Genomic DNA, 17,061 nt, shown 5'->3' with positions numbered 1-17,061 from the left:
CCTCTTCCAAGCAACATGACTAAAGAAGACCATAATGGCCGGCGCCTGGCGCGGGCGGAAGCCCTGGCCCGCCAATATGGATCGAAAACCGGCGTGTTTTACGTGGACGCCTCCGGCCCACACCATGGGGGATGGTATACAGCTGCTGTCGTCCACGAGAACCGAATAGTTAACGGGCTCACTTTCCGAGCCCGGAACATAACACACGCGGAGGAAGTCGCCATTGCACTGGCAGCTCGCCACCCCACATCGCAAACTATCATCTCCGACTCACGAGGGGCCTGTCGGAACATAGAAAACGGCTGTGTGGCGTACCTAGCGTACCGACTGTTGAAACATACCGACTATCAAGGGAACCCCGCAACCCGCCGTATAGTCTGGGCTCCTGCTCACATGGGACTAGAAGGGAATGAGGCAGCCGACGCCGCCGCCCGCGCGCTCTCTTACCGGGCATTCCCACTCGACTCCACCGAACAGGGAGACCTCGAATTCAATCCGGTATATTCCTTCCGAGAAATCATTCAGTATTATCAATCCGGCCACAGCCTTTATCCACGCCCGTGTAAAGGCTTAAGTAAAGCGGAGGAGCGGCTTCTACTCCGACTTTACACAAACACCATGCTGTGCCCGGCAGCTCTCAAACACTTCGATCCCGCCTTTTCCGGCAGTTGCACGCACTGTGGGGAGAAGTCTTCGGACACCTACCACATGGTGTGGGCCTGCCCCTCCAATCCTGCCATACCCCCTATCCCTAACCCAACACGGGAGGACTGGGAGGCGACCCTGCTTGCATGCGCTGACCTTCAGGCCCAAAAGGCCCTGGTCGGACGGGCCCAGGCAGCGGCCGACGCCAATGGGGTTCCGTACTAGAGACCTCCACCTAGTATTTGTAAGGGTCGCCCCCTTAAGGAGTGGTCCCTGCATACCTCTCATGTATTTTCATTAACATACATAATAAATGTTTTTACCACCACCACCATCCATCTTTCCGTCTACGCACGCGCAGTAACGCTGGTCAGCTACCGGGTACCGTACCGTGACCGGTTCTCCGCTAGGCTATAACGCCCTTATTTTTCTCTTCCTCCGCAGCGTATAGAAGATAGCTACTTCCTCAAAAAAAAAATCTTTTTGTCTTCATTAGAACGGTCAGGCCCGTCCGGCTTTAGTAAATACCAAATGGCAACTTACAATTGTGGAATTCAAAATCATTTTCTTTTTTTTTATATCTCGACACCGCGGCATGGAAGAAACTTGCGATCCAACTTTGCGAGCGCGAAACGCGAGCTTAGTACAGCGATTTCACTACAGCAGAGGGCCAGCCAGCGTTTAAAAATCGCCCAAAGCCGTCACCCCCTACTTACTCACTCTCTCTCTCTCTCTCTCTCTCTCTCTCTCTCAACAGCCTGAGCCGTCTGGGTGACATGTAAATAGAGGTGATATGAAAGCAGTTTGGTAGTGTGAAGATAGTGGCGACAAGTGCGAGTCGTAACGTAAGTCTGAAGTTCGGCTATAGTTGGCTAAACAAAAGATTTCTCCGCGCTGTTTACGAAGAAATGCGTTGTAAGCCCGTTCACTGTACTCTGCTTTTCCAGCGAACGACTGCATCTGCAGGTGCGCAGTGCTTGGGTCCGAAGGCGAAGCGACGCCGCCACCCCCCCCTCCGGGAATGTGAGTAAAAAATTCTCCGACGGGGAGGTTTATGGCTCCATCTGCGTAACAGACGTGGCTTGCAGAGAATGCTGAAAGCAAATTTACCAAAAAAAATTCCCCCGCATTTCCCCGAGGGGGAGAATGTGAAAGTGCGAATGCACGGTTGTCGGCCCGCTTGCGGCGCTTGCGCTCGGCCCCCGCAGCCCACCGCCTCGCCGCCTTCTCTTCCATCTCTTCCATCGGGTTTGTAGTATCACGTGTACACCACGCAGTTATCAAGCCGCTATAACGCCGCTGAGTCGCCAACGCACGCCGCTGACGACGTAGTTTGAATGCGTTAAAGATATAAGGCGCGTTACTAACACTGATATCAGCGTCGCGTGCGTGGCTTAGTCGGTAGAGCGTCGCGCTGCGGCCGCAATGTCCTCGGATCGAAACCTGGCGCCGGATGCTGTTTCTTCTTTAAAGAGCACTGCGGACGCCGCCGCCGCCGCCGACGCCGGCGGTGGATGGTTTGGGGTCGCTTATAAAGTGCATCGCACTTAAAACTAGCCGTTGAAAGCAGTCGGGGTCAGGTCCTTTCAAAGGAAATTCCTTGCCCACGCCACCGCCTGAGACGAGTCATGTGACGCGGGCGGTCTTTCATCGAGCTTGAGAGCCGGCGCACGAGCCGCCCGGAGGAGACGCTCCGTGCTCGCACTTTCCTCCCGGTTTCGCTTGTGCAACCCTTCAGCCACAGACTGACCCCTCCCGACTTTTCAGCAAATCCCCTGCGAACAGAGGTCACAGTTCGTAGCTAATGGTGCATTCCTCACTCGCAACTCAAAGACGACGTCCCCGGCAAGCTGAACTACAGCAAGCCGCACATGAGCTGACTAAATACCAGGGTCTGGTACCATAGAAGAGTTTGGTTAGTTTGATAACAGCGCTAGGACAGGACACAGAGAAGGCGACACGAGACTGGGCGCTACCAACAAGCCCGAATTAACACAGTTTTTCAGTTCAAGAGTTTGGTGTTGTGCCTGTTGGTACATACTTTCAAGAACGGTGGAACCCAGCCTTGAAGACGCGTACACGACGAGAGAGTAAGTCAAGGGTAGGTGTCGGGCAAAGAAGATGAATATTTGAAGAATAGTCGATATTGAATTGCGTCACCAGCTGGTCTTTTTCACTTTGGTTTGTACGGCGCATGCCCTGACCTTGTTTTTCCTTGGAAATTTTATTCACTAAACTGTTGCTAGTCCCGGCGTCTGTGTCTCCCTACTCTCTCCTCGTGTACGCGTCTTCACGGCTGGGTTCCACCGTTCTTCAAAGTGTGGTACCAGGTGCCTAACAAGACGGCAACGACGGGTCCTGCTGAGCCGTGCCGTGTACGACCGATCGTGACCCCAACGGTGCGTCGTACAGTGGCGTGTTGGTCGCAGCCCCGAGCGCAAAACTGGCCAAGTGCTCTCAACTCCACGCCCGTGCACGCAAGCTCCTCTTTCGCCGTTTCTTTCCCGCAGGAGGCGACACGCTGTCGCGTCCACTCGTCCCGACCGATAAACAGGGCGCACGCGACGACCACGCGCTCGCCGTCGACGGGGGCGGCTTTTTGGGCAAGGGCTCCGTCGTCGTCGGCCGGGGCTATTGACGCCTGGAAGCTGTCTTTGTGCTCGGGTGAAAGGGAACGGCAGAAGACGCCGTCAAGTGGCCACCAGCTTCTTACGACGGCGTCGACCTTGCGACGACCCCAGCACCATGTCACAACCCTCCAGTCCTCTCTCTCTCTCTCTCTCTCTCTCTCTCTCTCTGTTTGTACGCGAGCGCGGCACATCCGAACAATGGGGTTGCCTCACAATGGAGGCTGACGAGCGGCTGTCAACGACGGGGTACCCGCCCACGGATTACGGATTTAGCCTCACCCGGGAACCACAACAGGTCTACGGCGTTGAATAGTTTGTAATGTGAGGGGAGAGCTTCCCTGCTCAGCTGTATGCCCTCGTTCTGGGAGATTTTAGCGTTCGAGACTTTTCGTGTCCAGGTTGAGACAGCAAGAGTTGCGACGTTTCGAGCCCACAACACCGTCCTCGCGTAGAATGAACTGATTAAACAGCCCCTGCAAATGAGGGGAGATTAGCCCTCACTTGGTAAGCACCAAACAGAGCCCGATAACCGGCTGCATCGGACGATGTTGTTACACGGAACTCTTATCAAACAAATATGCTCCTTTCCCGTTCCCAATTAAGTTTCGAAATATCGCGGGTTGATGCGCCGACAAACCAGGTTGCATGAACCGCGAAGTACCGCAGTGAAGGGCTACTTTCGACAGCCCGGGGATTAGCGCCCCGTCCGGAGTCGAAACACTAACGTCGAGGTCAGCAGAGAGGTCACCTTCGCCGCTCAGTCCCCTCGCAAACGTAATGGGCTGACCGGTCGTTTGCAGACGGCTGCAGTGCGTCGGCGTGAGTCGCCACTTTCGTTCGCTGGAGGCGAACTACCGCGGCGACCCCAATGGGCTGTCGACCTCGGCGACGGTCCATCGCTTCTGCGCTGCGCTCGAATAGAGGGCGATAACGTTGAGGCACTGGACGCCAGGATGACCCCGCTGGGCCGTTGAGACAAGCGCTTCGACGCGTGCGCCGCGATGCGAAGGCGACACCTCTCGACGACCGCACACACTAAGAAAAAAAGGAGTCCCTGTGACCCTCTTTGGGGGGTATTTACTTGCCACAGATTTGACTCTTCATCGACCCCTTTCGCAGAGTCACGCTACTCTTATTGAAAGGGGGTCACACGGACCCCGTCGCAGTAGTCACAGTAGAATATGGGTGACTACCTCCTTAGAGTCAGCACTGACTGCCACGAAAGAAAAAAAGAGAGTCACGGGACCCCTGCCTGATGATCATCGCGACCCTGTAACAAGAGTTGTGAGGACGCCCCCTTTTAAAGAGTCCCGTGATGCTTATGGCGACAGAGTCGTGGAAGTGTATGGGTGACCTTCCCAGAGATGGTCAGTAATACTGCTGGTGGAATCATTGCAGTATACGTGCAAGTGCAATTTTAGCCCACATGCATGCAGCTTCATGAGCAGTTTCATACAAGTATAGCAAAGCAAACCAAAAGTATTTGAAAATTATTTTATTAAAGACGAAAGTGATACACATTTGAATGAAAAGCCAGCTTAGGGTATCACAGCTGTTTTAAACCACAAAATAACCAGCAAATAGCCTAAAAATACAGATACACTAAGCATGTTTTACTGCTTGCTATGGCTTGTCACAACGCAGGTTTGCTAGACTAACAGGCATGATATTAAATCACAAAAACAAGTTTTGTGTTAACCAGCTTTGCATACCTGCTGGTGCAAGGTTAAACTGGTGTGGAAATAAATTGCAATAATTTTTAAAGGCTTCTTTCCTTGTTGCTGTTTTTCTAAGGCAGACTTCTTACACAAGTCCATGAAGTCAATCCAGAAATCTTCACAAGCCGTGCACAAGCGTTGCAAGGTGTCCTCGGGTCCTGGCGTCTCGGACCAGGCCTTGTCTCGGACCTGCCAGAAATATCAATGAAAAGAAATTGAACGATAAGACAAAAGCAAAATGAAATTGTAGCCAGCACAGTAAAATCATCAACAACAGGCTAACTGCCCAGTGCCAGACAAAAGAGAGGGCGAGGAGCACACCTCTTGCCATTACATTTCCTTGCTTCACCATTTGGCTTTTGTTATGAAATGTTTTGTATGAGGGAACATGTGTATAATGTATGAAGTCACATATGGACACCCCAGAAATGCAAAGGCTTCAAAAATTATTGCATCCATAAAGAGGATCTGAAAGCTGCAGGGAGGGAGACTAAGAATTTATGAGTGCAAAAGGCTGCTACTCCCCCCTTTTGATGGTATGAAAATATCTATGTAAAGCTTAAAGGCAGCACGAGTAACAAAGCAGTAAGTGAACTGAGACACCTGCTGCACAAAGGGCATGCTCCACACTGCAAAACACTGGAGGGGTACAAAGTCTCACTCAAACTGTTCAGTAAAAAGCATGAGGCAAGTTGGTACATAGTTCTTAAAAAGTCGAGTCCATAGCACATGACAAAGAAGATGATAGGACAAGCACTTGCTTGCAACTAAGTTTATTGAGTGCATCGTCTAAAATGACACCCTTTAATAGTGGGCCGCACAATGGTAACAAAGGAATCATAGTGAAGTTTCTAAATATTCGAGCTCATTGCAATACAGGTTCACTGTGCTCCTGTTTTTTATGTAATAAACATCTAAAAGCTCCCAAATCAGTGCTTTAGCTTCTTTGCAGAAGTCAAACTTGGCCCAAGAAAGGCTTGTACTTGCATGATTCGCAATGAGTGGGTACATGCAAAACGCCAAGGGACAAATTGGATACATCGACTTTCCAGATGGGAACGACACATCATAGATTCCCCCCATTCCCTGGGCAAAAACCGCGGGGTGTGCTGCTTGTTGCGCTTTTCTTTTGCTTTTAGGCTTGATAGCAATTTGCCTGAACCTTCTATCTACGCTTCACTGATTAACTTTGACGCTTTTTTAAAGTTATTCAATACGCTGACTATATTTTCTACTCTGCATGCAATGTCTGCACCCCGTTTCGTTTTTTACTTCAACAGTTTTTAGCTTAAGTGAAAGCATGAAGCACTAAATAATGCTTACAGTTGTAGTTATCTAGATCACACTTATTACTGATGGAAAAGAAACCTAAGTTGTCAGTACAAAGGGCACCACTGCCTTGTTACGTGCCTCGGTTTCTTCATGTTTTTAGTGGCCACAAGAAAAAATTTTAAACCACTTGTCTATTTGAATTATTGTCAACGCGTTTAGTTTCTGTACCCTGATTTTTTAACTTCTCATATAATTAAATTCGGCACAAAACTTGTTCCAAAGTTTCTAATTCCCTGGATGGGCTTTTCTGCACGAGTTGTGAGCGATGCAGTAAAACTGACACTACAGCCTTGATGGGACATGCCACAATAATTAGTTTCCCTATCCCAATTATTGACTTTGGATGTCCAATTTTTTGTTCTCGAACTTCTCATGCACTAGAGGGGCTTCCCTGCACAAATTCAGTCATGCAGTAAAGCTGACACCAGCGTTGATTTCAACTCTATTGTTACCGCAGAAAATTGACCAGTTTTTAGGGCTCTAAGAAAACATTTCTTTTTGCTAAATGTGTTGGTTAGGCACATAGTGCAGTGGCAAAAATGCGGATGATTCAACGCCCTTGCTAGCACCAGTTGTGTAATGTTTGCATAAATAATGATCGCAAAAAAAAACCCAAATCAAAATTTTGTCACCGTAAAGAAAAATGAAAAAAAAAAGAAGTTGTGTATAACAAACCACCAATAGTGGAAAAAATTTAGAATACGCTTTTGAAGGTTTACATTAAAAAATCCTGTCCAAGAAAAAATTCACTAGTGAAAATTAATTTGTCCCCGTGGTGCCCACGTGGTGCTTGCACGCATGGTGCCCGCATCTCGTGGTGAAGCCGAACATTCATTCCAAAATACACAATTTTGGATGGTTCTCTGAAATGGTTTGATATTATTAGGGGTCCAACTTAGTCCCCACGTGATGTAAAAACATCTTATTAAGGACTACAGCAAGCACCAGATTCACGGCAAGCAAGAGATGCCAAAAAATCCACTTGGAATTTAAAACCAATTTCAGTGGTGCATTTTTGTTGACATTCTGATCACTTATCTACCAGAACTTCCACTTGCGGTTTATTGTCGTCTTCTGACTCGCTATGGTAGCCCTGCTTGCAGGAATAACTTGCGATGCACTAGAATTGTGCCTAGCAAGCTTTCGCACGGCGAAAAGAGTGCTGCCTAACATTTTCAAAAAGGCACCATATCAAACCTTTTGGAGACTGAGACAGTCGCAGTAAGAAGCAACACTAGACCTCCAAAAATAGCCTCGTACTAACAAAACTGGCCAGTGAACAGCTGGCAGTGTTCAAGGCTGATTGGAAATCTCTACTTGTCTGAGCTGATATCCGATGACTTGGTGTTATTTTTTGAGTTTCAGCTGGAGCTGTTATCGCAAAAGTAGGGCATGAGTGAAGCGATATCACAAAAGACGTTCTTTTTCGAGGAATAGTAGAGGGCGACGGGGGTGCTATGGCAAATCGGCTTGAAGTTGGGTAACTGCGTAGTAGCACGAAATATTAGGTTTGCAACACACAAACAGAATGAAAACTGCTTGATTCGCGGCCGCGGCGGCCGCTTTTCTGATGGAGGCGAAAAGCAAAAACGCCCGTGTGTACGAGATTTCGGCGCACGTTAAAGATCCCCAAGGTGGTCAAAATTAATCCGGAGCCCTCCACTACGGCGCGCCTCATCGCCTGCGTTGCGTCGGCGCGTTAAACCCTACAATCAATCAATCAGAATGAAAACTGCTGGAAAGTGGCTCAAAATGCCAGGTCCACTTGATACACATGCGGGGAACCTTCAGAAATAAGCTTTCACAAAATAAAACGACCCTTTCTTTGAACCAAAGCTCAGTAGTGGAAAGCTGGTGTCATTTCCAGGTAATTATCATCTGTCACTGCCATCGGATTGCAAAACTGGAAAAATGATTTGGTATTTGGCTTGCTGGAAGACTTTTGGTCAAGAAAATTCCATGGTAATGCAGCATGACCACGAGTCGCATGCTTTTTTATCAAGCGCAGCAGCAACGCTCCCTTCTGAGAAACATACACACCTCACCTTGCAAAAAACTGCCGAAAATCTCAAGGTTGCCTAAACGTGTAGTGTCTAGACTAACCACCGTGGTACATGAGAAACAACTACAACATCACAAAATCGGCAATATAAAGCACCGATCACCGATCATCAATGCTGTATATTCCTGATATCCATGTTGTCATTTCTCTTGCAACTAACGCATCCCACTGGTTAGTCTAGGCACTGCAGTTTTAGAATCAGTTCTAATTTTCCTGCTCTGGCTACACTGAAATTTCTGACGGTGTTTTTGAGGGTTGAGCAGCATGTGTTGTTTCGATAGGTGCCATGGCTGCTGCGCTATACAAAAAAGGATGTCACTTGTGGTTACGCTGCATTACCATTAGATTTTTTGATCAAATGGCTCACAGAAGTCAAGTATCAAATGATGTCGTCAGCTTTGCAATCCGACTGCGTTTAAAGGTGAGAACTACCAGAAAATGACACCAGGTATGCACTAGTGAGCTTTGGTTTAGAGGACGGGTAGCTTTTTTTCAGTCAAAGTATTCGTGGATGTCTCCGCAAGTCTGACAAGTGCACTTAGCATTTTCAGCCCTTTTCCTGTCATTTGTTTCATTTCTGCATTGCGCAATTTATATTTGGCACTACTAGACAGAAAACTTCAACCCGATTTGCCTTAACGCCTTCGTTGCCCACTACTTTTCCTCAAAAAAAGCATGCCGTTTGTGATTTCACTTCACCCATGCCTTACTTGTGCAATAAGAGTTCCAGTTGAAAGTCAATTGATAACCTCAAGTCATCGGACATCAGTTAAGGCAAGGAGAGAGAGCTTAAAATTGGCTTCAGATTTGATTCTGTACGAGGATATTTTCGGAGGTCTAGAGTTGCTCCTCAGTAGAACTACATATTCTGACAGTCTGCCACAAGTTTGGTATTGTTTGTTTTCTAAAATGTTAGGTGGAGGTGCAATGCAGGAGGCTCATAGAGCTGAACGCCTTTTTCATTTGTCACGCAACAGTTACTCGGGGATAGCTAGCTGGGCACTGCTCCAGTGCATCGCACCTCATTCCTGAAAGCAGGGTTAGAAAAGTGAGCCAGAAGATTATAACAACCAGCAAGTGAAAGCTTCAACAGGTGCATGATAGTAAACTGACAGTGAACGAGTTTTGTTTTCAGCCCCAAGCAGTTTTTGTCCTATCCCGAATTTTTACCTTACCATTAATGCGATGTCAACCATTGACAAGATGTTTCTACATCATGTGGGGACAAATAGTGCCTCTAATAATGCCAAACCACCCGATTTTTTTCAGTAAACTATCCGAAATTGCATATTTTGAAACAGAGGTAGGGCTTCACTGCAGAACGAGGGCACCACACATGGTAACATGTTTTTCATATCTGACAAATTGTACTGGGCAACTAAACTTTTTTCCAAGATGTGTTTTTTATGTTTGGCAAAAATTATACTCCAAACTTTTTAAACTATTTGCGAACTGATATACACAACTTATCCATATTTGCAACGTTTGGCCAAAAACTGATTTTGTTAATTTGCGAATCTGCTCTTGTTGGAAAGGGCATCGAATAATCTGCATTCAGAGCTGATGCAGAATGTGCCTAATCAATATGTTTACACAAAAATGTTTTGTTAGACCCCAAAAATTGGTAGACTTTCTGCGATAAAAAGAAAGTTACCGCCCTGTCTGCGTGCCATATTCCGAAGTCTATTCTTAGCAGATATCAGCGTCAACGCCAGAAGTAGTGTACTTAGCGAGCATCGCAATGCATACGGCAGCTTCTGGATTTTCGGGCCGTCTCGAGCGTTTTGATGTTCGGGACAGGTTTTAGTAGTAGGAAGCATCGCTTCGTTCTCAGAAAAAGAATTACCTTTAAACTCTAGCTTTAATCAGCTGTCATGAGACAAATTCAACCAAGCTATTTTTCTTAGAAAACTGTTACTAAAGACAACTGTTTTTCTAGTGGCTCATTTTATTCATGACTACGTTGGCTGAAGTTGTTGAAATTGCAACTGTGTGAGAGCTTTTTATGAGTTGAATATGGGAGCTTTAACCTAATTGCTTGTAGTATTAGCATGACTAGGCCGATCTGGAAGACCATTTCGTGAGAAACGAGCGTTATCACTGCCAAAATAGCTTAAAAATACAAAACCCACCCACACATCAAGATATTCATTGATGCCAGGGCCGTATGGGAAATTTAGGAGGTGTGTCACGGTGTCACAGTGGTGGCGTGGTTATCAGACCAGGTAGTTGTTTTGAAGGTTGGTAGCTAGTAGCTCACAATATGCCTTTTTTGTCTGCTTCTTCGGGTTTTTTTTTGAAGATTATTCGGAGCGAGATTATAGAGAAATCGATAGATGATTTTTTGAAGACTGGGAACGATTCCAAGAAATTTAAGCAATTTCGCTGACACAACCGTTTTTCTAAAAATTCTAAAACCACACAAAGAAGCAACACTCAGTTTTTCCAAAGCTCCTGCGAAGTGATTTCATTAAAAGTAATTACTGCTGTACTTACCAGTGCTTCTCTGAAGGCTTCGACACCACTTTCATTCAGCAAAACAGGCCGCAGGACAGTGTATCCACCCCTCTTGCATCTAATGATAAAAAAAAATACATATCACTGACATGGAAATTAATAAGATGTGGGGGACCAACAAAAGAGTATAGAGGAGGCCATAAGGAAAAATATCCACAGGGCTCCAGCTTAACAAATGCAATGTGGTAATTGCTACGTTCCTCATATTTTCACGGTGTATTAACAATTGCTTTATTATCAGGGTCTCTACTTCCGCACTACTTTCATTTAGCAGTATTAGAAGTGGAACTGGATTACAAGTTTGTGAAAAACGCGGAATTGCTGTAAACACACAGATGACAACGTCAGCACTGTTTCTGCAGCAAGCAAGCAATAACACATGCAGTAAAGGGTCCATAAAGACTGAATACAGCTTTGTTTAGTTTGAAAGAACTAGCTTTTCAGTACTCACTCGGCTCCCTTCCAAGCCCGAAATACATTAGTCAGAAATACGCAAGCAACACAGAATATTTTCATATTTCTCACTGAGGCTTTGGCATGAGAGACGCAATATGGGCTAGCACTAAAAAATGTCGACAGACAAGAGTCTTCTGCCGGCCCTGCTACATTAGAGTGGCGCTTCTCCACCACGTCCTCTTAGGTGTTTTCCTAGCATTTTCTGGGCATGTGTTCGCTTCTAAACTTCACTTCACATCAGACTACTGCCCTGGTCAATGAAGGGAGGAAAACTGCTTCTTCCTGTGTTGTGGCCCACAAAAATGATTAAACATATCAGATGTGCAATATACATAGCAAAAGTTGCCGCAAGTGAACACAGAAGCCGCACCGCACATAGTGAACTCCGTCTGGAACTTCTATCTAGCCTGATAACTTTACTTTGATTTTGTTTCGACGGTAGGCCATATTTGGCCCCTCGCACCAATTTGAGCCCTCCGGGAAGGCGTTGTTGCACTGTTCCCTTCAAGTTTCCATTCTTCTATTGCTCCCTTTGTCAATTTCTGCTCTTAAGGCTGACCAGCCCTCCTTTTCTTCTGTCACCTATTTTACCCTACCCCAGTCTCCTTTGCCTTTGTGCTATCGAGAATAACTGGTTTGTATGTTTTCATTTATGTTGGTTACATTGCTCACAAAACCGGAGGGTGGAAAAAAAACTTTTCCGAACTAGTGTTTGCCGTGCTCGGCATTATTTTAGTGTAATATTGCCTTGAGGAAGCTTTGTCCACTGATCAAATCTGTCTGAATATTCAAATCCTGGTTAGGGTTTCTACAGCTGTTGTATGAAGGTTTCGACGTATTAATAGTATTTCAGGATTCCTTCACCTGCTTTTCTCAACGGAATTGGCGGTGGCCAATTTTTGGGCCAGAACGTTTCGCGTGGAATGACCCATTAGTATTATGAAGCTTTGGTTTTTTCATGTGAAGCCTTTGGTGCGTAAACAAAAAGCACAAAACTGACACAACCTCTCTGGGAATAAAAAAGAAGTAACACCAAGGTTCAATTTTTAACAATTTTCACAGCATTTTAACATCCAAAGATGCATTCATGCAATAACTAGCTAACCGTTATTTGGAATTAATTTGAAATCAACAATATTTATGCGATCTCTAGGAGAGCAAATGGTGGTTACGAGCTGAACTGAAAGAACTTAGATAGAGACAAGTGTAATACAAACCTCATAAAAGGCAAAGTACCCCGTGAGCATGGACATCCACAGGACTTGAGGATTAAGAGCAGCCATACCTGATAGAGCCAAAGGTGAAGGCAAAAAGTAAGGGCAGGAGCAGTTGCAACAAATGACAATTTTACACAGACGTTAACCGCACAAGCAATTCGAAGTCTCAAGGGCCAGTCCAAAGCAGGCACAAGCAAATTTTATATCCCCTGAAACCTACTACAAACCCGCATAACCTCACAAAGCCATGTCGATGAAAATCTGCAGCCCTGCAAGATTTTACCTGCTGTTATGACATGTTTCAAATGCTGAGTCTTTCCATGCCAAACAGCCAAGTGTATGGTGCTTGACACTCTAACCTTTCGGGAAAAATTAATTGTTGATGCGAAGATTCTCTTGGCCTTGCAGGATTGTGACACGTTCACACGGAACTCGGGAGAAAGGGAACAGAATGAGTTACAATGGCGAACGGTGAAAGGGAAACTTAGCACCAAACAAGGACACAAGGGTCAACGTGCAGCCCCCGAAATCCAGTTCAAGCGAAGAGAAAAACGGAAATGCTCTCACCAACACGAGAAGCCCCATTCAGCGATGTGTGCCGCGGGTCATCGTTGGTCCAGGTTGCAGCAGAGCATTGGCCCCCGAATGCATGTACTGCTCGGACAAAGCAGCACAGGCAGCACCACGCCCTGCGTGGCAGGTGTGGTGATCCATCCTAGGCCGTGGCCACCAACCGCGGCCAGGTGTAGAACCGAGCCCGGTTGTCGGCAAGCCAACTCGCTCGTCTGGAACCTCTGGTACACAGAATCTGCAGGCCCATCTCCACTCCTGGTTAGCTCACCAGCTTCAGAGTCCCCTGGTTCCGCGATCGGCCTCCACCCGAACCTTGTTCCTTGCTTGAGCACCTCCTCCTTAATTAATGTAGACAAGCTGATGTGTTTATGGCTCTGAAATACAGTACATACAAAATATAACGAGAGGGAAGATGAAGACTTGGTTGCTGGCTAGTTGAAAGACTGCGCAAAAGATGAGGGTGACAGGAAGAGCGCTGAAGCATGTCTACTTGTGCAACACTGGTCTGCACGCTGGAGTAATGCCCAAGTGACAACATGTCTGGCAGACAATAATGATGCAAACAGGCGACTCACTAAATACAGAAAGTACACTCTGAGTGTGTGATCAGGACATGTAATATTTTGCACAGCTTTATGTCGGGCTAATTGGTGTATGCTTTTGAAGGAAAATTGCTCTTGTTACGATCACAGAGACGGGCACAAGAAAAATGTCCGCTTTCACGAGAAGATGGCGCCGTCTACTCGTGAAATTGTACGTAGTTTTCTTGTGTCCGTCTATGTGATCATAAAAAGCACAACCTACCTTCAAAAGAATATTTAGCATGCTCCAGGCTTCTTTTGATGCCTATATTAAAGGATTCATTTTGCATTGGGGCCTATTTTCTTTACCTGCAAATATCGCGCGAACGTGACAATACATGCCAATATGCCATTCATAATGGCTTTTCCCCATAAAAAGGACACTAAACGGTCCCAACAAGTTTGCCTATACGGGCAGACCAGTGTTAAAAATGACGCTGCACCAAAGGGTTCAAAACGATTTACACCCCCCATGTACTGTTTTTTTTGTAGTTCGGTTTGTTATTTCACGGAACGTCAAAGAAGAAAACTACAGAATAAAAAGGGAACACTTGACACACTTTTGAATAGCCTGCCATTGCAAACTAGCGCCGTGTATTACAGAATTGTACCGCTCCGCCCAACAGTCAAATGGTTTTCTGCGACCGACGGTGCAAAAAGCAGCTGTTAGACAGCGAACACAACAGTAGAGCTAGAGACAAGCTTGACGTGGGCTAATGGACGAGGGCAAAAGGAGGGTGTGCTGAAGAATACGGACGGCATGAACAAGTTAGAACAGGCGCCTCGTAGGCGCTGTAAAATACCCCTCCTCCCCACACACACACCCCGAGACTTAATTCCCTGCGAGGCCACATGTCCGCCTTTCACCTCCAATTTCCACGTATATGAATTCTGTGCCCCTGTGAACTCTACGTGAACTCAAAGACGGGCTTCGTCATTAGCTCGTGAAGCTTGGCAACGTCAGGCGTTGTGGAACTGCCGTACTCGCTCGCTGGCGCGCGGCCCGAACTCTCTCTCCGTGTCCTGCATTTGCATACTATTTTCTCCCCCTTGCACATTGCAAATTCTCATCTGTTTAACTACATTTCCTGCGTCCTCACCTCTTGCCAACTTTTTTTTCCCGACAACGCCGCCAGCACACGGTCAACGCGTACGCTGTAGGGGCGCGTTGGCGAGCGAGTACGGCCACAGAACAGGGAGTACGGCAGTTTCACGACGCATATCGCGGCCCGCAGACCGCGAGCAGCCGCGAGGAAGGGCGGTCGCGGCGGCGGCAGCCGGTCTCGCGAGCGCGATAGCTTAGAACAGTCTCAAATAGGGAGGAGGGGGCGAAGGAGAGATTTCACAATGCTTACGAGGCGCCAGGCAGCAAGCAAACAAGCACAGCATATGCAACGTTTTCGGCATGTGTCCGGAAAGCTAACCGAGACAACTATTTCACTTGGTATTATTAGCAGGGACAGTACTCACGTGAAAAAACACGATGACACAGCCTTTGTTCCGGCTTCGCATTCAACCGTAGCACGCCGTCGACTTGCCGAACTGAAGAACTCTAGTAGACGATTTCAGGCGGTGCGCAATGAATTCCGCACAGCAAATTTCATACCGGTGTCACGCCGTTTCCATCCGCAGCGGTTTTGATACGCGAATTCGACAAAAATGCGTCAACTCGCCCCGCTGCCTTCGCGCCACTCACTGGCTTACTCTACTTGGCTCGCAGTGGATTCTATTGATTTGCGTTGTCTAAAATATTTGCATTTGTATTCTTGTTATTAAGTTTTAAAGCAAACGCTAGACAAAAGAAATATGGTTCTGGCAGCAACTTTTTATATATGTACGTTTTACGTAATGTACACAAGTTTTTATAAAACGAACGCAAATCAGTCACGTGACTACTTGGCGGCTTTTTTAAACGCACTAAAAGAGGCGACGCTCGCACACAGGTTCAAATATATAATAATTGTGAGCAACATGCATTAATCATTTAAATAAAAAGATTGTCGCAATATGAAGTAGTTTTTATTGAATAAAAGCAACTACAAGTAAGGATTTGAATGACTAACACTTGAATTCTGCTTTTTGGTCGGGCAGATTGGTGTAAGTTTACACGACATCTGAACCCAGAGCTCTGTACGCGCGCAAGTGCGATGCCTTACATCGATATGTACTTAATGTACAAAATTACTAGTGGCACATGAAGCAGTGAACATGAAGCGAATGAGAATAACATCTGCAGTAAAGTAGGCTTTGTTGCACGACAACGAAGCTTTGCAAGAAAGCAGGCACGCAACATCGTGCATAGAGAGGCTGAATTGTAGAGCGGCAGAATTGTGGCGCAAAAGCTAGTTACGTACACGCCACACGTCCTGATATTCTCCCGCCTATTTTGTAGGGTTCCTGAGAAGGCCATTTAGTTGCGTAGCAATATATATTACGAAGCATAGTTTTATTCGTGTTCTTATTCGCAGAGCGTTATCCGGTGCACAGTTGGCAATGTTTTTAACGTAAAAAATAGACAACCCATTTAAATCATATACAGAAGCAATGTCAATCATACTTTCTGCTTATTTCATCAACATTGAACAGCATTGCAGTAAAGACTTTAATTCGTATATATTAAGTATATTGTGTTATTGTTACATGTGGTTTCTATGCAATGTTAAAATATTTGCTAGTCTTTGCGCACTTTAGCATTTCCATTCGCCCAGAGTTACCGACAATTGTAAGAACAAAATAATTTGGCTACCACAGGTATGGTATGTATTGTAGATGATTGCTTTCTGATACGACATATTCAAAAATATTGTTAAAGTGAACCTCTCTATGCCCACTCATGGCGCTTTTACGGCTGTACGCACTGCAGGAAAGCCAGCTTTATCAAATGGGAGGGCTTACGGTGGTGATGATGATGATAAACTCAGCGCAGGAAAGCCAACTTTAAACAATGGGAGGGCAAATTGTGGTGTCGTTGATAAAACGCGAAGTAGGAAAGCCAACTTTACAAATTTGGAGGGCACATATTGAAAAAGAATAATAAGAAGACGAAGAGGAGCAGGATGAAAAAGGCGAAGCTTTCTCCGATACAAATGAAAAGTCCACACTCCTATCCGCCAAAGTCCAAATCAATGACAACACTGAGCTAACCGAAGCAGCATATTCAGATGACCCAATTACACCCTAAAAATCATAATCACCCCATTAGCTTAGCTCAGCACTTTGCATTGTGGACTTTGCGTTTGTATCGTAGAAAGCTTGGCGTTTCAACCTTGTGTGTTCCATAAACAGCGTTAGATTTTTTATGCTTTACAGTCCTAGAAAATCAAATTTTGT

General features: G+C 46.1%; 1 protein-coding gene and 2 long non-coding RNA genes across 20 annotated transcripts in view; all 3 read right to left on the bottom strand.

The window, feature by feature from the left end:
* Positions 1–17,061, bottom strand: part of Hppy (MAP4K3-like protein hppy) — a 228,952-nt gene that overhangs the window by 133,934 nt on the left and 77,957 nt on the right. The window lies entirely within an intron of this gene.
* On the bottom strand, positions 4,756–11,707 carry LOC144164373 (uncharacterized). Its single transcript, XR_013321173.1, has 2 exons — positions 10,884–11,707; positions 4,756–5,182 (listed from the first exon to the last, which is right to left on the bottom strand). It is a non-coding gene; the product is annotated as an uncharacterized LOC144164373 (long non-coding RNA).
* On the bottom strand, positions 12,578–15,407 carry LOC144164372 (uncharacterized). Its single transcript, XR_013321172.1, has 3 exons — positions 15,202–15,407; positions 13,145–13,524; positions 12,578–12,645 (listed from the first exon to the last, which is right to left on the bottom strand). It is a non-coding gene; the product is annotated as an uncharacterized LOC144164372 (long non-coding RNA).

The sequence above is a fragment of the Haemaphysalis longicornis genome, unplaced genomic scaffold (assembly GCF_048455015.1).
Source record: "Haemaphysalis longicornis isolate Haplotype H1 unplaced genomic scaffold, Haemaphysalis longicornis Haplotype H1 scaffold_13, whole genome shotgun sequence".
Classification (NCBI taxonomy): domain Eukaryota; kingdom Metazoa; phylum Arthropoda; class Arachnida; order Ixodida; family Ixodidae; genus Haemaphysalis; species Haemaphysalis longicornis.
The sequence above is the reverse complement of the archived record's forward strand: the minus strand, read 5'-3'. Positions and strand labels throughout refer to the sequence as shown.